Source organism: Manis javanica, chromosome 7 (assembly GCF_040802235.1).
Source record: "Manis javanica isolate MJ-LG chromosome 7, MJ_LKY, whole genome shotgun sequence".
NCBI lineage: Eukaryota > Metazoa > Chordata > Mammalia > Pholidota > Manidae > Manis > Manis javanica.
Window position 1 is genome coordinate 87,158,363 of NC_133162.1, and position 25,492 is coordinate 87,183,854.

General features: G+C 46.0%; 1 pseudogene; it reads left to right on the forward strand.

Moving 5' to 3' along the window:
* The first annotated feature begins 17,894 nt into the window (after positions 1-17,894).
* LOC108399588 (large ribosomal subunit protein uL6 pseudogene) lies at positions 17,895-18,472 on the forward strand (annotated as a pseudogene).
* Positions 18,473-25,492: the final 7,020 nt, after the last annotated feature.

The window sequence follows — 25,492 nt, forward strand, 5'->3', positions numbered from 1 at the left end:
ACATTTACTGGTTTATCAAGCTCTGAAAGGGAGGCATCAAGTATTTAAATTCTCTGCCTGAAGCAGCACTAACATAGTGGTGAAAAACAAATGCTTGAAGACTGGTTGACAGACTTAGTAATTTAAAAAAGTTACTTCCTCACTTTGTTAGTTTCTTTTGCAAAACAGTGTACTTATTCCATTAGTAATTGATTTTTTCTACTATGTCTAGTGGGAGAAAGACCTCAACATGTTTAAGGGTTACTGTTCTGTTGAACTATTCATGGGCCCCTGTGTTTCCATGGTGACTTTGCCCTGGGACAGAACATTGTACTTGGGGCAGTTTTTGCAGACTATTGCAGTGGTCTGTGTATCTCCCATCTGAGGGAATAGACTCACACAGACAGAGATTGGACTAAACCAGCACTAGAGAGACCCCACCCCACCCCCAGGTGCAATTCAGGGAATTTTCTTTTGTCAAATAATTATTTTTACATCTCCAAAAGGAAGTAGCAAGCAATTTCTATACCAAGGAAACCTCTGCTTCAGGACTTTCCCTCATTTCCTCCAGCTGGTTTCTTACATTCCTAAGGCACCTAGTCTGTGCTATGGCCATACTGAAAATGCATAAATTATGCTCTCTGCCCTCAGAAAGCTTACAGTCCAGCTGGGAGCTGAGAGAAAGAATAATAGAGAACTTAGAAAAACAATGCAGCATCAGGACCCAAGTTTCATCCTGCAGGTTGAAATGTGTTCCAACGCATTGGTACGTGGATTGTAAAATTAGTGTAAGGGAAAGTAATCAGAATTTGAGTGCATATGATGTAGTAAAAATAAGAACTGTTTTGTAAAACTTCAGTTCTGTTTTACATATAAAGATAATGTATTTCTTACCATGGGTCTTGGTCAAATATGTTTGAACAATTCTGACAAGCTGTGCGTGAGATGCATAGGCGCAGTAGTTCCCAACTTGTGTTTGAGTCACGGACTCTTCAGAACCATTTGGAAACAATTGGAAGCCTCCCTAGAAAAATACATATGCCTGGTATTTTGTCTGTGATCTGAGTAGTTTGTGGAACATGCAGCCTTGCTTAGGTCCCTTTGATCTGGAGACCAAAAGCCAGGAGGGAGGGAGAGGGGAGAGGCTGGGGGAGACGGTGGGGTCCACAGTTCCCAGGGCTTTGTATTTCCGATGAAGAGAGAAGATCATCCATCATCACTGGGAAACCAATGAAGGCTTCCAAGGAGGAAAAGCTCATGATCCAATTCATACCATAGTAAGACTTTTCTGGAAGTGTAAGAGACCAGAAGTCCAGTTTGGAGGCTATTACAATAAATTATTTGAGAGATGGTAGAGGCAGATAGGTAGGAGGGCCCAGCTGTGAGGAATTTTGAGGATTAAAAAAATTACTGAGCTTGGTGTTTGTGTGGGTGTTGGGGGAAACCAGGGAGCCGGAGGAGTCTGGGGGCAGTTGCTGGGTTCCGAGCTTTAAGTGGACAGTGATGCTAATCTCTGAGGCAGGAAACCACACAGAAGGAGAGGGAAGTTTGGGAGAAATACGAGTTTAGTTTTATAGCTTAGGGATACGCGCAGGCACATGCCTAGCCTGGTGTGGGCTCCCAGCATTGTCCCTGTGAGACTAAAGAGCAAGTGCCAAGAAGGCCCGTGTTCGGGTGGGACTGGGGGCGGGCAGGGCTGGAAAAAGATTGGCTTCGGGCTTCTCTTGGGTAGGTGTGTGCTCTGGTAGAACAGTTTGGTGGTCCTGCGGTAACACGAGTGTTCCAAAGACTCTCTCACCCCCATTCACAGTGGAAATGGCAGGGAAGGCGCAAGGATGAACTGGAGGTAAGGGGTCTTGTGCCAGGAGACTGGTTTTGAGAACAGAGAGGAAGGGGTTGGTCCAGCCCAGTAGGGAAGAAGGCCTAGCATGCCACGGCAAGGGTGTGTGTGATTGCATGTGTGTGTGTGTGTGTGTGTGTGTGAATGCCTAGCCGCATCTGGGTCTGCCCAGTCCACTCCTAGGGTAAGAAGAGAGCTCTACCCTAGTATTGCATCCCAGCCAGTATCCTGATTGCCTTTTGCTGTGCTTCTGGCCTGCTCCTGATCGCCCAGTCATTGAGCTCTTGCTGGATACTGTTTATGGCTTGGCACCACCCCCGCAGGCCTAGGGCTTGATTCTACCCATTCAGTTCTAACGTCTGCTGACCTCTGCCCCATTCACCCACCATTGACCTTGAACCCTGGACTGAGCTTCTGTCAGCCTGTCCAGGCCATTGCCCTGTCACATCCAGTCCCATGGTCCAGTTTCTGCTGGATTCCACTGAACCTGCCAGTGGGAAACATACTGGAGACTAGGATCTTCAGACTATGTTTGTTTCAGCTACAGAGGAAGGCACTGTAGGCAGGAACTTTATGTTCATTCACTCTTGATAGGTCTGCTGGGGCTCTAGGTTAGAGTTAGGTTTATATTGGATGATCTGGGCAAACTCCATAACTATTCATTTGTAGTATTGTTAATTATTTCCAGACATCAGCACAACATGCATACCATGATGCTGTGCTTGGAGCACTTTTTTTTTTAACAAGAAAAATGTATAAGCAGAAATTAAATCTCCCTTTCTGTCTGGAACCCACTATAAAGGTCCTGCATTATTTACCAACCACAGGAGTTTTTCCTTCACTGGGATATGTATCTCTCCTAGTACTTTTTCCAGCTGCTCAAACATACCTTGGCAGTCGCTCCCTAGCTCCCCAAACCAGAGTCACCGTAGTCCTATTCAGTGGCTCAGTGATTTGGCACCCAGAGAAAAAGCAAAGGCAATTTCAGAATTCTACTAACTCTTCAGAGGGAACTAAATAATAGTCCTCACCTCATGAGGTTCTTGTGAAGATGGAAAGTATTTGGTACGGTCGGTACCTGGCTTTCTGAGGGCTCAGTCATCGCAGCTCTTTTCCTTAGGAGGGCCACGTAGTACCCGGCCAACAGACTTTCATATCAGCTGGGACAGTGATGTTGAGGCCTTCTGTGTGAGCTTATTTGTAGTTGAGAAAGTGATGGAGAGTCTCAAGAATGCTCTGCAAGAAAAGAAACAGGTAGAGAGAATAGCAGTATGGGGCTGAAAGAGCGAAGTTTGAACCCTCAGTTTATCTCCTCCTTCTTGAGTGACCTCAGGGGAAATATTTAGTTTTGCCAAGTCCCAGGGCTTTCATTGGAGAATTGGAATAATGCCTTCTCGCTGAGGCAGAATCAAATAAGAATGCTGGCAAAAGGTAAATTATGAAGCAGCCAACGTTCGCCCTCATTTCTTAGAGCAGGTTGTTGTGAGAGCACCACATTTTTTTCACAGCTCCTTGGGTGTTACTAAATCATTTTATTGAATGAACTCTGACAAACTCCAGGGCCACCAGACATGTCAGGCTCCATGAAGGCCCCATAAGAAGGACTTTTCTTGGGTTATTAAAGCAACAGGTGGTTTCCACTCAAGAGATCTGGCGAAGGAGGGGTTGATTTTGCAGAAAGTGAAAACTCAGATGTTGAACAAGGGAGGGGCAGTAGGCACACAGTGGGGGAGGAGGGAGGCAGTTGTGGAACACAAAAGGCAGTGCAGAGACATTGCCCCTCTTGTTCCTCATGGAAGTCCCTTATTGAGGCTCTGGTGTCTATGAGGAATTCTGAATAGATGGGGCAAAAAATACCTTAGCACCTGTGCTGGGCTTATACAAGGGTGAAATGGGGAATTGTGGCCATCTTATGGACCATTTGAAGGGATAGCAAGAAGTCCCCAAGAACCCCTTTAAGGCCTTGGCTTGCCTGTATTTCAGACTAAAGTGTTATTTTGACCAGGGAATAACCAGGTAACAGCCTCGGTCTCTATGTAACTTTCCAAGCATAGATCTGGTCATGAAAGACTTAGACCATTCCTGCTAATGGGAGGCTGCAGTGCTAGAGGCCAATGTGGAACTGATTTGAGGAGGGGGAACAGGTCCAAGGTCCCAGTGCTCAAGGTTCCAATCACTGTGACCTATGGCTGTCCAGGGAACCTGTGGTTACGATGATGGTCTGGGAAATTTGAGTACCTGATCCACCAAAGAATCTTAGAAACTTCTGACTTTATAATTTGAAAGTTGCCAGTGTTTCTACAGTGGCTGCACTTTTGGGTGACAGCAGCTGAGGAAATAAAATCACCAGGCCAGCTTCGTGAGTGAGGCTGGCCAGCCCCAAGGCCAAGTGTATCCTTGGTGGAAAAGTAATTCCCAGGGAGGAAGCCTGTGATTGGATGAAGGTTCTTATCTCCCCAGTGTATACAAACAACTGAGCTTTTTTTCGCACATAGAATGCTAGGCCTTTAAGACCTAGTCTGGGCCATGTATGTCTCAATGTATTGTCATGGTGACACTTTCCTTGGATGGCCCCATCTGGGAGGGAGAAAGAAAGTTTCTGCGGTGGCACCTGGCATGGGCTTGGTACAAGCAAGGTGCTCAAAAAGGGTTTGTGAAAAGGATACATTTGTCCTGTTCACCTCTGAGCAATTAGGGTAACATGGCACTTGGTACCCTCCACTTCCCCTTTCTGCATTCACTCTTCATGCCTTGTGGTGCAAACCAAACCGGGAACTGGAAGCCTGCCTTTCTTGCCAGAGTCTTAGCACTCCTTTGTCACTCCCATCTCTCATGTAAGGGAGAAAATCCAATCAACTTGATAATCATATTAATTCCAGAATATTAGGGAATTAATGCTTCACCCCAATCCTGAGTGGCATGGGCTGAAGGTTCAGAGCTAATCCATCTGGGTATCAATCTATTCTGCCCACTGTTAACTGTGAGGCTGTGGGCACCTTGCTTCATCTCTCTGAGCCTCCGTTTTCTTATCTGAAAAACAAAGATGCTAATCATTTTTTTAGCTATTACCCAGGGACCATAGGATTAAGTGAAGTGATGAATGTAAAGCTCTAAGTACAGTAGTAGGCACACTACAAGCATTCCAATGCTGGATACCAGGGTAAGATTTTGAAACTTATTGATGTTATTTTCTCTTTTGCCTTCCAGAATATATAACATTTATGTTAACTGGCTGGCATTCAAGTGGAGGGGAGATTGTGTTTGTTACAGAAAAACCCTCCACCATTGATCTTAGTGACCTCACTTCAAAACAGGGAGCTGCCTAGGCAGCTTTCACTAATGCAGAAGAATACACTGCAAAGACATGGTCTTTAGCAGTGGAGTGCTAGGCGAAGCAGTGGTGATGGTTGGGATCATCTTCCTCTGGTATATAGGCAAAACGGGTGCATTATCTGTGGGGAATTTAAAATGAACCCCAAACTGAGTCTACATTTTTTTATAATCATGCACAGGCAATTTCAAACATTCTCTGAGATAAAATAGTCCTCTCCACAAAAAATAATGTTCTAAGTTCTAAGCAATTAGTACAATTACTGTTGAGTTTTAATAAAATACATGTGAACTTTTTAGCTTATTTTTATTATTTGTCCTTTAATAAACATTGTATTCTCTGAGGTAAGTAATTTGGAGAACTCCCAGTTATGCAGTTGGCCCCTGACACATGTTTACCCAGCTACACATTCATTCCAAAAGTAAACTCATAATGATTTGGAACCATCCACAATCACTTTGGGTGCAGTTCCTGTTTCCAATCCTTGTGGTACACAACATATTCTTTTTTTGAAAAAAAGTAGTATGTCAATTTAATGCAATGATGAACAAGAATAAGGTAGACCTATATGTACCAATATAAAACAATCTCCAATGTATACTATTCAATGAAGTAAGCAATATACAAACATCTAAAAATATTTTAAAAGGTGATATGTATGTGTGTGTATACATATGTGTGTGTGTGTTTTATACATGAATAGAATATCTTTCAAAGAACAGTTAAGAATGCTATGCATTCAAAAGGCAGAATCATAGTACAGGGCTGTGCTTGGCAGCACCATTTCACACCATTCACGGTAGGCCCTCCTTCATCCCTTCCCCTTGGTGAGCCCTGCATCCTGGAATTATAAAGGGTCTCTCTCCATCTACTTTCTGGGACTTTGTAGTGGAGGTGCCTGCCTACTGCAAAGCTTCCCAACTGATGGACAGAGGCATGTGCCAAGTGGATTTCAGCTGTGCCAATATAATGTGACCTGCCCACCTCCTTGGGGGCCGGGGAGGAGCCTGTGCTGCCAGAGGCCCTGGGCCAATCACCTCCTACTTTGGCACAGCCTCCCACTTAGCCCAGTGGGCCACACAAATGCTATTTTTTCCATGGGCCATTTTGTGCAAAAGCCCAAGCTCTGCCTGAGGAGCAAAGACAGTGTGCTCTTCTTGGCTGTTAAGGAGAAATGGATCTGTTATGTGCACATAAGAAAAAGGTGTTCTGACCTGTTTCCTTACCTTGAGAAAATGATCTGGTAGTACTGTTGCTCCCAGATTAATTTGAGTGTTTTGCCACTTGGCAGCCTGTGGATAGGGTGTGTGGTGTGTGGCTCCCTGAAAACGCATCCCTCTGTGACAGAAGTTGAGTTATTATTGTTCTCTAGCTTTGGGTTGTTGCATTGTTTCCACCGACAGCCTCTTAACACCTTCTCTTTGCGAAGTGCTCAGAGATGTAGCAGAGCTGTACACGTGGCTGTTCTTATTCTCCCTGCCACAGAGGGAAGTTCTTTGTGGCTTTGGTGCACTGGATGTATGCCATCTAAAAGGTGTCATAATAAGGTGATTTGGATTACCCCTGTTCTGGAGCCATGGCATGACCAGTGCCTGAGGAGTATGGTGACAGTTATAGTAGTTGTTGAATTGTGACATGTGAATGAAATACAAGTCAATAATTCCTTTTGGGGGATTTTCATCCATTGATTATGCCATCCAGGCTTCATTCACAATCTTCCCATGTGGGATGAATGAAGCACTGGGAGCATGGAGGGCTGGGAGCTAGAACATAAACTGTGGTTTGTAAAGTGCATTCAGCCAACAAATATTTTATTGAATGACATCTGTGTCGGGCACCTATGTGCTGGGTATAAAGCAAAGAAGAGATTCCTGTAGACAAAAGTTGAAGGTCTTTTGAAGTTATCTAAAGGTGCTTATTTAAAGGAAAATGTAGAAGAGCATCTGTCTTCTATATTTGTAAATACGTGTGGCCTAATTTTCTCTAAACCCCTGGGTCTGCCTGTATCATTTGTAGAGCTCAGGGCCTGAGTACAAAGGAGGCCATCAATTATCCAAGTATTAAGGAATACAAATCAAGCCTACAACAACTAAATAAAATGTGCTCTGTGCTCTTTCTTTCAAAAATATACATTCATTAAAACAAAATTGAAAAATGTATAAAGCTGTAACTTTTACATGACCAAAAGCCTGCAGATAACAATGATGGCTGGATTAATTATTACTGCATGTTTTAAATGTTCTTTTGTTCTGTTTGAGTGACCAAAAAAATGAAGACATACACAATTTGTACTTATTTATGATTTATGCTAATTTATACTTATTTATTTCCTTGAATTAAATTTTGCCTTCATTTCAGCATGATCGCACATTCTTTCATCATAGTGAACATTTTCACACAATTTTGTTCTATTGACAGTGGTGAGCTAGAGGACCTTAAAAATGTAAGTGTATTCAAAGTATACAAAATTTGAATTTATTTTTATAAAAATATGAAAGTATGAAAAACTACTTGTTTCATATGTATTCTCAAAGAAAGTCATTTATCTTATGAAATATGAAAATCAGAATTTGAGAGATAAAAATTATAATTAGAAAATGTACAAAAGTTAAAACAAGAGTATTTAAATAAAATGGAATTTTAATTTAAATTTTCTGAAAATTAAATGAAGTCTCATTCACTTCTTGTAAGTAATACTTCACATTTCTAGTATTCAACTCTTATCTAGTTGCTAATATAAAGGACCTGTTTTTCACTGAACCCTACACAGATACCAGTTTAAGAGTCCCAGAAATCGTGAGACGTTGCTCCACGTTCCTCAGCTGCCACTACATTGGCTACAAATGCCGTGGTAATTCTCCAGGAATTGGACCAGGAAATGAAGCAAGGAAATGGATGGTAGGTCTACTGGAAATGATATGTTATGCAAGAATCTGTTCATTCATGCCATCTGAAGGGAGGGTTCACGTGTTAATTTGTCTGTCCTCTCACCTCTGCGTATCTGCTGCTCAAATCCTGTCTGTCCTCTCCAGTGTTGTCCTGTCTCACATCAGCAGCTCCAGGGTAGCCCACAGACCTTTATGGCACTTGGAGGCAGTGGGGTTTTCTTTTTTACCCCCAGAAAATAGGGCAAAAGATAGGAAGCCATGGGAAGCGGTTTCCTGGTGCCAGGGCAGTGTTAGCTACAGAAGTGGGTGTTTTGGGTTGTGTGAGCCTTGGCCAGCCTCGGCACTGGATCCCAAGTGACTGAGGGGTCCCTGCGAGCATTAGCACAGCTACGTGCATGTGTCTACTTAAAAGTGTTGCTGCCTAGGCCTCAGGTCTCAGGGCAGGATTCCTTTTCTGGGAGTTTCCTCATAATGCTGACCACTCATACAGAGCAATGCTGTATGACCACTCATACAGAGGAGATGGCTCACTCTGGGGGTGACTCTTCTCACCTTGGGATGGCTTCCCTTGCCCAGCTCTGCCCCTGCCCCTCCCATGGTGGGGCCCTTCAAGGGGCCTGCCTGCTGCCTGGTTTGTTTCTGTCCTGGGGGGTTCATGGAGCAGTGCACGGTTGGATCTGATGTAAAGGCTGTGCAGTGGGCCTGGAAGAAGAGTGTCTGCTTGTAGTTTGCATGAAGTTGCAGTATGTGTAGGCATTGTAGGGAAGCCTACTCCACTCTCTGGGAAACCTCTGTCCTGGGCTGTCTCAAGGCTGGACTGCTCTATATGGGCTTCCTGGCTGCAGCAGAATGGCTGTTCTTACCCCCAGGCTATGCTAACACTGACCAGTAGAGGAGATGGGGTGCTTGGTGCTGATTCTCAAAAGCGCTTTTGTGTGAAATTTACAGATAACAATTACTGCACTGTGTTTTCATCTGTCCTGAGGCTGGTTTCAAAGCTGACCTGGAATATTCTGCATTGCATGTGAGAAAGAAGTTATGTTCCATTGAAATACATCACTGTGCTAGTGGATTAGTGATGGTGGTACCAGTCATGGCTGACAGCATTTATCAGGTGTCTTTGCTATACTCAGAGGCAGGGAGGATGATAGGCTGGACATACGGGGTGAATCAATCAACCAGGACACCATGAGAGGTGACAGGCCAGGTGCGAGGTGGCAGACCAGGCATATTAAAACCACCAGGCCCACTTTTGAGACTCAGCCTGCCCCAGGGCCCCACCCCTGGAATCTGCTCAGTGGTGCTGCAGCCTAACTCTACTTGAAATCTGTCTGATCTTGCCTTTGTCCTCTGTGTTCCTGACCTCACTTCCTATTTGCTGTGTCTTTTTTCCAGCAAACTCTGAGCATCATGAGTTCATTTCCAACCTGACAACTTCACCTGGTCTCCTGATTGTTCTCTTAGTTAACTGCGATTGTCCCAGAGCTTCCTGCCATAGTCCCTGCCTCCTGCCAAGGACATAAAGCAAAATACAGGGAGAAGAGATTTGAACTTCTTACTCCTGGGGGGGTCTTACAGATTGAGACAGACATTCCTATGTAGAATGAGCATACAAGCAAAAGGTGTTTAAAAAAGTGAATGCATAAGTACATGGTAAGGCACATGCAACATTTTGTGTGGGTATCCACTTAACAGAGGGCTGCTAGAAGAGGAATAGTAGGATTCCACACACAGTCCTGCAGGTAAGAAGTGGCCCAGTCCCTCTTGGATCACCTTGGCAAAGCCTCACAATTTGAAAAGCTTCCAAGACTCTCACAATAAAAACACATGACTGTAATGACTCCCACTATGCATTTGTCTTCTCTGCAAATTAAGCTTTGTGCCTGGGGAAATTAGGTATGTCTAACAACACATTTAGAATATATTTAGTTGTACTGTAACGCAATTGTTATCAAGGATACTCCATTTTCTCTGGTTTCACAGATGTTTTGGTTGGGTTTTATTTTTAAACTGCCTTAGCCAGAAATGCCTTCTTACAGAAACAGCAGGTTCATTTCCATTCAATATTTCACTTTGGCCAATTGCTTGACCTTCGTTTAGGTCTCCCTGGGACCCACATGCTTCCCTCCCATTAACATCACTGGGAGCCACAGCAGACAGATTGAGGCCAAGGGAAGGCAGACCCCCATGGCTGCGCTGTGGGGCAGCAAGCATTGCAGCATGGAACGCTGATGCACGTGAATAGTTGTAAATGGTGCTTTGCGAGTCATATGCTGCCTTTGATTGTGTTTACATTGAGACACACAACCTCTTGTTATCAAACAAGGCAAGACACAACACTCAGTGGCAGGAGATAGCAGCCACAATGAGTGTCAGAGTCTTCTCTATCCACCTGCTGTTGCCTGGATGTTTAGTCTGGCAGAAATTCAGACCAGAAGGTCATTGTGGGGAAATGAGGCTATGCCTTATGCTGTGATGGAAAGGCTGTTTCAGAATGTAAGGGGCTCTCTCTGCACTCCAAAGCAGAAAAGTATGTGGACTTCTGCTGCCTGGCTAGATTATTCCTCCAGGAACTGGTTGAGGCCCTAAGGCTGAGTCTCATCTACCCTCAAGGGCTTCTATGGTTAACAAAACTGAAATCCTGGGAGGAGGGCAGCTTTGAGGTCCATCTGTGAAAAGTTGTGGCTGAGATGGTACAATGGAGGCCAACCTGGAGCCCAGTGGGTCCCTGTGCAGAGCCTGGCTGCTTGCTTTGCCAGGTGGGTGGGTTGTCATCCAGCAGGGCCTGACACCTGAATGGACAGTTATGTCAGGTGTTGGGGCATGGGCATTGTTGCTCTACCTGAATCAGTGGTTTGTGACCTGGGTGGGGGTGGGGGTGGGGAATTTCCCCTGTTACAAGTTCTGCAGTGCTGAGGTTCTAGCTCAGGTGAGAGAGAAAAGCCCTCTCTCCTGGCTGGAGGGCAGAAGAGAAGGAGTGGAAGGGAGGCAGACCCTTTGCCTGTGGCCAGGTCACATCTACTTCAAAATAACATAGATTCAGTAGGAGCTGTGCTCTTGCTAAACTCCCCAATGGCAGGAAGGTTAGGTGTCAAAATGTTCCTTCATGTTAAGAGAGAATAGAGGAAAAGGTGAAGGTGGAACTTCAGGCCAGAGCCTCCATGGAGCACTCTTCTGTAACCCCTGAAAGAATGGAGCCCCGTGTTTAGGCTAGTTACCCCTGGGCAGGCACCTTGTGGGGGTCTAATGAGTCTATGTAAGTGTCTAATGAGGGAGCTGGACTAGAGGGATTTTAGAGTCCACTCTGGGCCTGAGCTGCTATATGGCCAGTCCAAGGGGGAGTGCAGGCTTTGCCTGCCTGGGAGACCTGAGTTTAAGTTGCATCTTCTAGTGTCTTGATTGCTGTGCAGTCTGGAGAAAGTACTTAACCTCTCTGAACCTGAGTTTCCTCATTCTTTAAATGGACAGTTGGTACAAGAAGTAGTCTGGTACTGATTAAAAGGTGGTTGCTTTCCCTTTGTCTCCCTCTTTGAGTTGGCAAAGGCTGGGGGCAAAACAATCCCTCTACCTCTCAAGTACCCTCCTCATCTACCACAGACACAAGTTTCCTTCCCACACCGGGAGGAGGGGATCTTCAGCTATAGTGTAATTCAAATGGAAGGCACTGTCTCTTGGAGGACAGGTGTAACTCAAGTCCACCTGTTGCCTGATTTTCTCTCTGCCAGGCCAGCTCAGAGTCCTCTGCCAGCACTTAGGGACCTGAAGTGCCTGTGACCCTCACACCCTCAAAGGGGGCTGGCTCATCTGTGGCCAGCAGAGCTGGATTTCCTATAGGCTTCCATGGCACTTGGCTTTGAGAAGACATCTTCTTGCTTGGTGCATCTTCCTCCTGCCCCACAAATGCCTGCCCCAGGGTCTGCAGAGGAGATGGGAAAGAAAGTGGAAGGAAAGAGCTTTTAGTCATCCTGACCTCAGTTAAAACTTCGACTCTGCTGGTGATTAGCTGTGCATGTTAGCCATGTCCCTGAACTCACATCCCAGAATTCTAGTCTGTAAAGCAGGGATATTAATTCCTTCTTGTCAGGAGTGTTGTAAATATCAAAGGTAGTGAGGTATCTGGCACATGGGAGGCATTTGATAATATATCCTTGTTATTCAGAGCAGTGTTCTCATGCCCTTAAATAATTTTCTTTAAGTAATTAGAACGGTGGTTTTCAAGGTGCATGCGGCTCCTGGACCAGGGGTATTAGCAACACCTTGAACTCATTGGGGATGCAGATTCTTAGGCCCCACCCGGGACTACTGAATCAAAAACCCTGGGGTCCGTGCTAAGCAATCTGTGTTTATAAGAATAACGAAATTGGAGAATCTCTGAATTGGAAATATTTTTCAGAACCTCATCTTTCAAGTTCATTTCTTTTACCAGCCTGATGGTGCTCACTTGGTCCTGGATGTAATCTGGGAGGGATTACAGACTTGGGGGCAGTGGAAGCTGGGGCACATACCTGTGGGCTGGGTTGGGTGACACTTGTCTGAATGCAGGAGAAGGGCTCTGGGACCTCTGAGTCCCATCATCCTCTTGTGCAGACGAGGGCCTGTGGTTAGTGTTCTGGGTCTTGCCCCCACGGGGAGAGCGGCTCTCCTTCCTTCACCAGGGGGCAGAGCATGCAGATCTTGTGCCCAGCTGTCCTCCTGCAGCCCAAGCCTAGCCAAGTCTCTCACCTTGGCCCAGTGAGCCTTGCGGGCAGATGTGCCATTGACTACCCGGCTCTGCCCCAAAAATGTGTCCTGTGAATGTACACTGCCAGCGCTGTCCGACTAGCACCTCACCTGAGCCCAGCCACTGTTATTAGTACTGTGAGGAGGCTCTAATTTTAGGGAAAACCTGACGCCTTGCTGTTGCTGTGTTCTGTCAAGCAATCTTTCAAAGGATGCACTGACTCTGTTGTGTGGTTTGTTACCATCCTCCTCACTGAATCATTGAACCAGGGGCATAGCAGGCAACTAATGAAAGCAGCACGTGACTTTGAGTTCTGTTAGCAGCTGTCATTTCTGAGGGTCTACTGGGTGCCAGTCATTCCACAAGGCTCCGTCAAGTATTTGAAGCCCAAGGTAGCTTCTGTTCTGAGAATGGAATGTTTCCAATAGCTACCCAGAGTTTTTCAAGTAGTTCTCTGTGAGTCCTCAACATTTTACCTCTCTTTTCAGAAGTGATGTGGTTTTGGAGTGAGGCAGATTTGGGTTTGATTTTGGTCCTGCCACTCATTCGCTGTGTGACCTTGGGAAAGTTACCAAACATCTCTGAGGCTCACTCAGTTCCCTTAACATTCCATTGGAGATAAAGATGATTGGAGGGCTATTGGGGAGATTGCAAGAGATCAGTAGTATGGTGCTTGGCACATGGTAGGTGATCCACAACCTGTAGTCATCATTATGTCGGGGTTTGCCTCTGGGCACAGCCCTGGAAAGACAGCGTGTCTCACCCCATGGAAAGTAAACTTTGAAGTAACTATTTCAACATTTTAATGAAAGAAAGATGAAAAAGTTTTCAGGACTGGAAAGCAGAGGTCCTTCCAACAATGTCTGTGCTTTTTGTTTCATCATCCATCACAATGTACCCTGCTGGTGAACCCCACAGGGCACTCCTGGACACCAGGTAGGGGATGTGTGCCCCAGACCACCATCGTCCAGCCTGTCAGGCAACCGGGAACTGACTCAAGATGCTGGTGAGCGTGGCTGCCTGTTCTCATCCATGAAACATTCTCCTGGAACCACCTGACTGACAACACCAAATGCTCTGGCCAGACAGGCAAAGGGCTCGAGGACCTGGCTCTTGGCTTCTCAGTGTGATCTCATAGGTCAGCTCACTCGGACCCTTTGGGATGGATTCGGCTGTCCACATGAAAGGACGAGTGAGACAATGTCTAGAGAATTTCCTAGGCTTCGTAGTGGAGAGGAACAATGCGGCCTGGCCCAGGGTGGGTGTTCATTATTCCGAGGCTGCTCTGCCAATCAGGTGCTTGGAGCACAGGGTTAGTGGTCCCAGAAAATCAAAAGGGCTCTTAACTATGAAACCAAACAGCAGAATAAACTTGTAAGACCTTTAGATGCTTTTCAGCAGGGTGACAGCTTTTTGTTTCATTGACACTTGTTTGTGTTTTGCATGGTTTTTATTGTGTTAAACTACACTTCCTTAAAATGTACCATTTTAACCATTTTTACAGTGACATTTAGCACATTCACACTGCTGTGTAGCCATCCCCACTGTCCATCTCCAGAACTTTTTTATCTTCCCAAATTGAGACTCTGTCCCTGTTAAACACTAAGTCCCCATGCCCCCTCCTCCTAAACCCTGGTAAGCACCTTTTATTCTTTTGAAACTTTGGTAAATACCAAAGGAAGCTTCTAGAAGATGGTGAAAGGTACTTCAAATGATCCTCTCTTTCAATAGTATTTTTCAGAACTCTGTCTTCTTACTACAGAACCTATGACCCATTGGATGTAGGCACAAAACAAAGGCTTGATTGTATGTGGAAGTATTTTGCACTTCTGGAGTAATTGTGCATGCCTTCATTTTTCCCTTGCTGAAAAGAACAATATAATGTTTATAAAAGAGCTTTTGCAAAGCAGAAAGGCTTGAAACACACCACTGTCTTCCTGAGCTGATGACAGCTATTATTCCAGCGGAAACTGTGGTGGAAACAAAGAGTTTTAACGCGAGCATTTGAAGTGGCTTCCTTCCAAAGCCTCGCGGATGTAGGTACCTGGGATCTCTGTCCAGAGCCTCCTGCACTGTCTTGATTTCTTCCCTGTAGCTTTGTTGATGCAGCTGTGGAGAAGTCTGGTGTGCATCCTGAATCTGCAATTGCTTCCACTCGCTTGGTTATGTCACTGTGTCTTACTGAATGGTTTACTGTTCCAGTTACAGGGCATTTGTTGTACTGAGTAAGATTTTCATTGTTGAGAAGATTCAGAATCTCAGGGGCAGAATGGCAGCCAACATATACATTTCAATGGAAAACTATTAAAAAACGAAAGTAGGAGTAATCTGGGGGCAATGAAGAGAAATTGAGAAATTTTCCCCCAGGAAGGGTGAAAAACATTGGGGTTCTTTTAAAATTTGGGGCATGCAGGTTGGCCTGCTTGGAGCCCTCAGCACCTTATCACAGACTTTGCTCACCAAGTCTCGATGCTGACTCACTGCAGGCCCTGCTGAGTCATTTCACATCTCAATTTTTTCCACCAATAAAATGGGGTAAAAAATGCCTGCCCTGGTTGTAAGACTCAAATGAGAAAACATGTGAAAGTGATTTGAAAATCATGAAGTGTTTTCCAGGTGAACTGCAGTGGCCTAGTGGTGAGCTGGTTGGGACAGCACCTCCCAGTGGGGTGCCCAGTCGGCAGAGGTGTGTGTGCGGATGTCAGACCCCTCAGCCTTCCCTGGCTGTGATTGATCTCCTACAAACATTATCATTTCCCAAGTGAGCCATGACAGATGACAGAAATGGATGCAGAGGCCTGGTGGGGAAGAGTCTCTGCTTAGTGAGCATCTCCAGAATGTCCACCCTGCAGTGGGGTAGGCTGTTTAATTGCTTCCCCTGTAGGTCAAAGATTCTATGAGGGTGGGGGTCCACAAGGAGCCTACTGTATCACCAGTTCCTCACACATGGATTGTTCTCTGACATCCCTGCTCAGCTACTCACTAGCTGTGTGACCTCAGTTTTCCTACCCAGAAAATGGGAATTTAAGTCACCTCCAGAGGGAGTGACTGTCACAGCATGCAGCCTGGGGTCCTGTCTTATCTGGTTCTTGGAGCAGCCTTCCAGAGGGGCTGATGTTCTGTTTTGTGTTGCTTCTTTTATTCCTGATTTATTGCTGTTGCTTTTTTTTTCTTTAAGTCCATCAGCGTCATCATGGGCAAATCCTTGATCACAGTCATGTGCTCGAACTGAGAAACCTTGGCGCTAAATTTCTATGAACCCATGTTTACTTAGTTCACTAAATTGAGTGATGGGGTTTTTGGCTTTCCTTTTTGGGACAAGGATATTTGACCAACTGGTTTCAATGCAAAATTTGGGATGGGTGAGTGGCATGTAATTCTGTTTAAGTAAGCATGTCTACACAGTTTTGTCCTGTAGATATGGGACTAGGTGGTTGGTATATGAGCTCCTATCAGGACACAGCTGAGGGTTCTGTGAGATAGCATTGGGCCAGCATGGAATGGCCTCATCTCAAAAGGCATAGGGGTTTCAGACCTGAGCTGGGGGTCTAGGAGTCCGTCATAGATGGGGTGAGGAGTTACTGCCTGGGCCGGGTGGGCTGGCCTGTGCTGTGGGGTCCAAAGCAGGGAAACACTGTCCCTCTCCTAAGCAAGGGAGGCTATGGGGCAAGGGGAATTCCAAAACCTGGAGGAGGCTTGGGGTAGATTGTGGGTTTTGGGAAAGTTTGGGAATGGGACTGGGCAAAGGGGCCAAGAGGGATACGGAAGCATCACAAAGAACCATGGTGTGTGTGCTGGGCTTGTGTGTGATTTTGGGGAGGCAGGGAGGGAGCCTTCTGAGTGGGACAGCAGCAGAACCGAGGAGACCACAGAGAGAGACCCAGCTGGGCAGGTGTCCGAAGGAGTTGTTGGGATGTGGCTACAGGATCCTGGAAAGCCACATAGCCCACTCCCCCTCCTGGTGGTCAAATCCCCTTAAAAATGGCCCCAGCAGTCAGAGAGCCTACGCCTGGTACCTGTCAGGGCAGGAGAGTCACTACCTCCTAACATAGCCAACTTGATCCATTCTTTATTTTTCCACTGGATTTTATTTGAGGCACAGCTCACAGTAAAACATGCACATACTCAATGCAGAGCTCAGACAACTGTCACATTTGCACCCACTAGTGTCATCAACCCCCAGATCAAGATAGAGAATGTTTCCACCATCCCAGCAGGTTCATCACACTTCTTACCGGGGAACAGCCTCTCTTCCCACCCCAGCGCCATACTTTTTTGACCCTGATCACCTTAGATTAGTTTGCCTGTTCCTGAAATCTGTATCCATGGAATCGTACTGTTGTCACTTGTCTATGCCCGGCTGACCATCTGTTCGCATGGAACAGCTGCTCTTGATATTGAGCCTCCTTTAGTGTGTGTACCTCTGCTCCACCCCCACCTTAACTCAGCTCCCAGTGAGCCTCCTTCCTGGCACCCACAGCAACAGGACCCCCCCCCAATGGGCGCATGCTTCTGCTGCCCTCAAAGGACGTGCCAAGAGCCTGGAGGTTGGCTTTTCTTGCCTCTAGAAAGGGGAAGACTGTGCCCTGGAGTTTGGAACAGGCAAGCTGGCAATGAACTTGAATCTTAGCTCTATGACCTCGAAAACTTTGCTTGACCTTCCTGGACTTCAGGTTCCTCCTTCCCGAGATGAAGTTTGGATCCGATGCCCCTTGGAGTGCCTTGTGCCCCCAAGTGCCCCTTGCTCAGGTCATCAGTACACCCTCTGTGCACATGGAGTTCCTAACTCAAAAGTCTTGGCTGCCTACATGTGTTTTTATCCCATCTCGAAGTTCAACATTCCTATAGACTTAATTTATTTTATACCCTGGGTTTGAAACAAGACATTTCAACAGCAAGGACTCTAGACCGGTAGAGAGCTGTCTTTATGCTGATTGACAAGGGGCTTCTTTTCCTCCAGTTGACCTTGGATGCTTGCCCCTACCCAGAGGTGAAAGGCTGTCTGGAGGTGTCCTCTATAGAAATTTCTAGAAGTGGATGAAAAGAACACTTCTGTTTGGAGAGTATTTTGTTTCTTGGTTCAGTAGTTTTGGAAAATCTTTAGACTCAGAGCTCTTTGCTGCATCTACTTCAAGAATGAAGACCATTCTCAGCAACCAGACTGTGGACATTTCAGAAAATGTTGACATCACTCTGAAGGGTCTCACAGTTATTGTGAAGGGCCCCAGAGGAATCCACGAAGGGTCTTCAGTCACATCAGTGTAGAGCTCAGTCTCCTTGGAAAGAAAATGAAGAGGCTACATACTGGCAAATGGTAGGGAAATTGAAAGGAAATGGCTACTGTTTGTACTATCTGTAGCCATGTGCAGAACATGATCAAGGGGGTTACACTGAGCTTTCCTTACAAGATGAGGTCTGTGTATGCTCACTTCCCCATGAATGTCATTATTCAGGAGAATGGTTCTCTAATTGAAATCCAAAATTTCTTGGGCAAAAAATATATCTTCAGGGTTCATATGAGTCCAGGCATTGCTTGTTCAGTATCTCAATCCCAGAAAGATGAGTTGATTCTTGAAGGAAATGACATTGAACTTGTATCAAATTCAGCTGCTTTGATTCAGCAAGCCACAACAGTTAAAAATAAGGATATAAGAAAATTTTTGGATGATATCTATGTTTCTGAAAAAGGAATAGTTCAGCAGTCTGACAAATAAGATGTAAGTTGTGCAGTTACAGAAACAGTGGATGCTGGATGATTCCTTAGACTTACTTGTGGTATTTTAAAAATACAATAAAAGTCTTACTGATTTGGGGAAAAAATAAAGAAAATTCTTAGACTCAGAAAAATCTCTTTTGCAATTCAGTTCAAAATGGGCCCTTGGGTCCCCTGGAGAGGAAGCCTGCTGTCCATTATGCTTGAGAATTTTTGTGTCCCTTTGTCCCCCTAACCCTCTGTACCCACCCACCCCAACCCCACCCCCATGGTAACCACCAGTCACTTCTCAATGTCTATGAGTCTACTGCTGTTCTGTTCATTCTGTTTTGCTTTGTTTTTATATTCCACAAATGAGTGAAATCATAGGCCAGCTGTCTAATGGCAAAACTACCATCAGCTGTCGACTGCCGGCCAGCTCCTGGGCTGCCAGGCTCAGGGTCTCCCACCTGTGAAACAGGAGAACAATTCCTGCTTTGTGTTGCAGAATTGTTGTGAACATCAAATAAAACACAGCAATGCCAGAAAAAAGGCACTGTTACAGTGAGTCTTTGGTGTGGGTAAGTAAACCGTGGATTTGGCAAGGGTTCAGCTGGGTAGTGAACTGATCTGGTCTCTTTTTCCTGGTTTGATCAGAGCCTGGTGCTGTTAGAGGGTTCTCCCTATGCTCCACCTGTTCTTTCTGCTCTTCTTTTCTACACAACACCTCCCCTTTCTCTCACCCCTGCTGCTGTGGGGTGCTTTCTGATTAATGAGCCCCCTACACCCATGGCCCACAGGAGATCCCCTGGAGTCCAGCTGAGGGATCTGACCACCGCCCCATCTACTGGAAGCACTGTGGGGCTGCCCCAGGAGGCCACGGCGTGCTGGGCTTGGTGACCTGTACATGTGGACTTTTATTGCTATCAGCTAGCTTGGGATATTTAGAGTCATGGTGTATTACAACTGGATGGGATTTAGATTTCTTAAATTGAAAGATGAACATCCTGCAGCCCTGAGAAGCTGAGTCACCTCCTCAGGCCCCACAGTGTGTCTCCCATTTGCCTTGTATTAGCTTTAAACCCATTTATGTGGGGTTGCCTTGTCTTAAGCTCTTTGAGGACATAGACTAAGCCTCACACAGGTACTTGATATTTATTTTTGATCAGGTTAAATAGTTAATAAATATTTATTGCAATTAATGGAAGACTCAAAGAATAGCTACATCATGCAATGCATTCTTGCATGTGAATTATTTGTGGCGAGGCCTAGACTTGGCCACAGGGCAGGGAACCCTGGTGCCCCCTGTGTGTTTGGTAGTACCTTCTGCCATTGTTGGTAGCAGAGAGGGTCAAGGCCAAAAGTGCAGTGGAGGCAAAGGGGCTCATCTCTAATCTGTCTGCTTCCTTTGCCTCCTGCACTTCAAACATCCTTGAAACATTACCTGCAAGTTACTGGAGCTTTAAATCGAAATGTCAACCCTCTCTTCATTTCTACTTACTGCGCTGGCCCCAGTGGATGGAATATTCTGCTTTTCCAGTGGATGACATCCTTTTTAATACGTCCTCTGCAGGTGACTTCATTCGCATAGCATCTGCAGCACCAGTAACGGGCTCACAGATAATAAGAGCTTGGATTTTACCCTTTCATCATGTCATTTGGCTCTCAGCTTCTGAATCTCAGAATCAAAACCTAACCCCAAAACAATGGACTGTCTTCTGAGTTCAGTTTAAGAATATCTCTGACCTCCAGATTCTTGGGGAATGGTGGATCCCGATGTCCAGGAGCTGCACTGCGCCAGGTTGTGAATGAAGCTGAGACCAAAGCTCTCTGTAATGGGGCTGGGCTGTGGGTGACGTCCTCTTCTCAGAGAGGCTGCAGTCAGTGCTGTGTCCTTTCCAGTGCGGGATAATGTCTGCATGCCTCTTCTGTGTCTGCGTGAGGTGGGCAGATGAGTTTAGCAGTGCTCTGTGTTGACTGAGAAGCTGGAGGTCCCCTGGTTCCCAGCACTGCTGGAGAGCTGTGCTACACCACACCATTGGACTCATTCATGATTAAAGACCAGTTGACTCTGTCTATATAGATCCAAATTAGATGTGGTGCTGTTCATTTGCTTAAAATAGAGATACAAGTTCCAAACCTAGAGGAAATTGATCAGGGTTATTTCCCAGTCTCCCTTAATAGATCTGGAGTTGCCCTTCACATGACAGAGAAGGAATCGATAAACATATCCCCCAAACTAGTTTCCAAAAATAGTGTGGCTGTTTCACAGTCAAGGTTGCCTCACCACCAAGGTCCACTTGAGGTTCAGACCGCAGTGATTTCCCCTGCAGAGGAGGCATCTGATAATTTCCATGGCTTTCTGGGGTCTCCATGGCTGCTGCTGGACTGGGCTGGAAGTGGCCTCGTTTCCATAAACACTAATGACATCAAACATTTCATGTAAAGCTGTGGCTGTCCATCTCTCCTCAAGCTCCTCTTTATAAATGCATATCTGAGAGGTCACAGGCAGTGGGAAAGAGAGAGAGCCCACCCACTCTGTCCTCTGTCTGGGCTGCTGACCCTTGCCAGAGGGGTCCTTGCTCTCACTGTGTGGCCTTGGGTCCCCCATGCCATGGAGCTGCTGAGGGTGGTTGGTCATCTGCATCTGCACCTTCCTGTTTACACCCCACTTAGCCTGTCCCTTTCAGGGGCTCCACATCTCACATTGGAGATCCCTAGGCTGGAGGTCCCTCCTCAAGTCCCTGAGCAGCACTGATGTCCCCACCCCCACCAAACCCAGGGATGTCAGGTTTGGGGGTGAGGAGGTTGGACCTCAGGCCCCCTCAGCCTCCCTCTGGAGCAGCAGGCCTTGCCTGGGCTGCTCACTATCTTCGCTTTCGGCCTGTGTGGTCCTTGGAGCACTTGTCATCCCCTATGTCTCAATCAGTTTGGGCTTATATAACAAATCATGGCAGACTTGGTAGCTTATGTAACAGAAATTTATTTCTCATCGTTCTGGAGGCCAGGAAGTCCAAGAATAAGATACTTGCAGATTTGGGACCAGGTGAGAAACCACTTCCTGGTTTGTAGACACTGTCTTCTTGCAGTGTCCTCACATGGCAGAGAGGGAGGATGCAAACGTACATGTACCCTCTCATAAGGGCACTGATCCCATCACGGGGGCTCCATCCTCATGACCTCCCAGAGGCCCCACCTCCTAACACCATCAGACTGGGGCTTAGGGTTTCAACGTATGAACTTTGGTGGGGACACAAACATTTAGTCCATAAAACGGGTTAGGTGCATGGGTGTGGAATTCCTCCCCCAAACTCCCTTCTTCAGAGACTGAGGGCAATTTGGGGCACAGAATTGCCAGGGGTTCATCAGGGATTACCTCTAAGAGAAGATATTTGCTCTGAAGCAAAAGAGGGTAGCTGAGAATACCAGGTTAGTCAAGGGATAGCTAAATATAGTCCCAAGGCCTAGGCTGGTCTATCTTTGTTTTGAGGACTGGCCTAATGCTGGTCCAGCCCTGGGCATGTGTGCCTGTCCTTGAGGGGGTGGCTGGGGGAGTTTTTAGTTGTCTTGTGATCATCCTTAGGTCAGAGGTTAACTGAAAGACTGGTCTGCTACTGAAATAGCCTAGCTGTGCCTATGTGCATTGCCTCAAATGTTCAAAAGACATTTATTAAATAATTGCAATTGGGTCACAAGGTGAAAAATAAATGTTGTTTCAGCTTTCAGATAACTCCCAGTCTTAAGGAGCCTATAGGCAAGGAAACAGGTGTGTAGGTTAGCAATTGCTGTGTAACAAATAACTGCAAAAATCTCAGTAACACACAATAAACATTTATTTTCATGGGTCTGTGTGTCACTTGGGTGGCTCAGTTTCAGGCTGTAGGTCTCTGATTTTATTTCATGGTTGTTCCTAGCAAGTCCCAGGCTAAGGGGCAACAATGACCTGACAGTAGACTCTTCTTTTGATGATGACAGAGATTCAAAAGAACAGATGGAAACATGCAGAACTCTCAAGGCCCAGGCCTGGAACAGGTACACTGGCTCCTCTGTTCACACACCCTTGGCAACCAAGGTCACACCGACAAGCCTGAGGTCAAGGGCAGGTAGAGCATACCCTCACAGCATGGAGTCTGGCTTGTCCTGCTCTTGCTCAGGGAGGGTCAGATCTCTCTCTCTCTGGCTCAGGCCAGCACACTGTCTAAGCCTTGGGCATAGCCCAGGACATGGCAGGATGCGGCTAGCTTTGCATCTGGGGAAGTGTTTCCCCTCAAGTTCTCCATCAGCATCAGGCCCCACTGAGTGTGGCATTAGAAGCTCCCTTTCTGCGGGCTTCCCCTTCAGGCTGGTGGAGCCACAGGTCCAGCATTCACTGGAACACAATTGTTCTTGTGCCAGCCTCCTTGTCCAGGCCACCACCATCTGTGCCCTAACTATTGAAAAAGCCTCCTAACTGGTCCCTCTGCCTCCACCCTTGCCATTCCCGTATTTCTTCTCCATATACCCCCCAAATGAACTTCACAGCATGTAACTCAAAACGTGTCATTCTCTGCTGAAACCCTGCCATGGCTTTCCATTACACTGGGGAATAAAGAAAACACTCCTTAGGGTGGCCTCTGGGAAGTCAAGACTATTTTCAAAACAATTCTAAGGCATTATTTGCCTTTTCCACTCTCTGTCTGATTAGTTACAGTTGAGTTTCCCACAAGCTTCATGACAGCGCAACGGACTGAATTCAGAGGGAGAAGTGAGAATTTTGCTCTTAAGCTAGACACTAAAGAGAATTAAGAAAATGTAAAACAATGCCATTCTTTTCACTATTTTTTTTTTGGAAATAGTCATCTTTCATAAAAATAAATATTTTATATTAGCATATAGTGAGCTAAACTATTGCTATTTTAAAATGAATTAATAAATAATAATTTTTTTCTGTTTAATTTCTAAGACAGTAAATATTGATAAACATAACCCCAGATGAACAAAAGCTCTTTGGGGGTTTTGGAAATAGAGATTTTTCAGGCTGTAAAAATTCCTGAGACCAAAAGTTTGAGAGTCACAGGTATAGAGTATTTCTGAACCTTCCTTGATCCAGAATCCTCCTCCCTCACCCTTTTAAGGTCAGGTGGCAACTTTCAACATCTGTTGGCAGTAGTGGTGCATTTGGCAGCACTGAAATCGATAACCTTTTGTGGAGCAGGAGGCAGTCATTTTGTTGCAGATAGTTATTTGGGACGTGGGGTCAGTTAACTTGAGTTCAACTATGGCTCCATCACTTAGTAGCTGGATACTTGGGCATAGTACTTGACCTTCTGGGCCACATTCTCCTCATCTGTATGATGATAATAGTGCTACCTCTGGGATTACCTGCCCTCTAGGTCTGTTGAGAAGACTGTATGCAATCATATACATAGGGTGCTGGGTTTGCAGCCAGAACCCAGCAAGTCCTAGCCCCGGGACTGCAGTGTAATGCTGCTCTACTGTAGCTGTAGCTTATTTCAAAACGAGAACATTAATAAAAGAAATGTTGACCCAGAGTCCATGAAGACTGGAGGAAGAATTTACTTTGAATGTGAGGAAGACAGTGGGAATTAGAGGAAAGGGCTGCTTGGTGGTGTGGCCTTGAGCCCCACCTGAAAAGGCTGGAGGTGGATTTTCACAGCTTGCCTGGTGGTTGGCAATGTGGGGGCTATGCCTTAGCCAGTCAGAGGTTTACGAGGGATCTAAAAAGAGATATACTTTTGTACCTCCCCTATCTAGCCCAAGCCTTTGGGGGCCCAAGATTGAGTGGCAGGGCTTGGCCTGACTGCACTCTGGAGGTGGCATCTAAAGACAAAATGCAAAGAAAATGCCCCCTCCACTCTGGACGGGGCACATCTGCTGTCTCTTCCTTTGTTGGCTGCTTCTTGCTGTCTGCTTCTGAGCAACTACTTCTTTGGCTGGTAGAGTGAAATCAAGAGATGTGTTTGACCTTGGTATGTTTATACCACGAAGTGGGAAAGTATCATGAGTAAAACCAGAGCAGGGAAACCGTATAAAGTCCCCTGAGGAATGGTATAGTGTGTGAATGTGTGTGTGCGTACATGTGTGTGTGTCCGTGCGCGTTTGTTAACAATTTGGTCAAAGGCTTGGTTATCTCTAGGAGGAGACCTGACTGACTAGGTCAGATTAAAGACCAAAATTTCTTTCCTCATGTTACCTCAGTTTTGCTGTCTGTAAAAATGGGACCAGTGCTTGTGTCCCTCCCTGATATACCTCTAAGGCACACAGTGGTGGAAGTAACATAATTATCAACAGTGGCAAGCACGAAGAGCTCTAGAAGGCATTTGCTCTCTCTTTAGCCCAGCAAGAGAAACCACAGAATTGCTGACTGAGGAGGGAAAACACGTCAAAACATCAGTAGTTCAACTATCTGTGGCATCCTAAGCCTTCTTTCAAGTTTCTCTTGTCATGGTGTGGTCACAGATGAGAACAATCAGCCCAAGGGATAAGGAGCTTCAATTTGTCTAGTAGAGAATGTCCTTGGCTCCCACATGCCTCTCCTCATCCAGAAGCCACTTTGAGGCCTTGTGAGCTACAGCTGGAGCAGCTCTGGGAGACGGGGGAGCTGCACCTCCATACGCTGATACTGGCAGAGATACGACTGCAAGGGAAGAATTGAGAAGATGAAGGAGAATGTTTCACCAGGACTGCAAAACAGGTGCATCCCTCACTCAGGGGCTGCTGAGTACATTTGGGCCTGGCATTCTCTAATCTTTCTTCTGTTACCTTGAAAGCCATGTACCCCTTTGCATCTGTATGAGATGATGTCAAAAGGGGCCGACCCACTTCAAAATGACCTCAGTGTAGCTTGGCTAGTTGGAAGGTAAAGGTGCCACTTGGCCTGGAGGTACAGTGATCACATGCTTTCTTGTACAAGCTGGGACAGTTTTTGGCGAATAAAAGGGATGCTATTAATAATTACTTGGGTAACAGGAACAAGCTGGAATAGTCTGGGTAAAAGAAGACATGTGGTCACCCACCTGGAAGTTGTGGGAAGCTGGTAGAA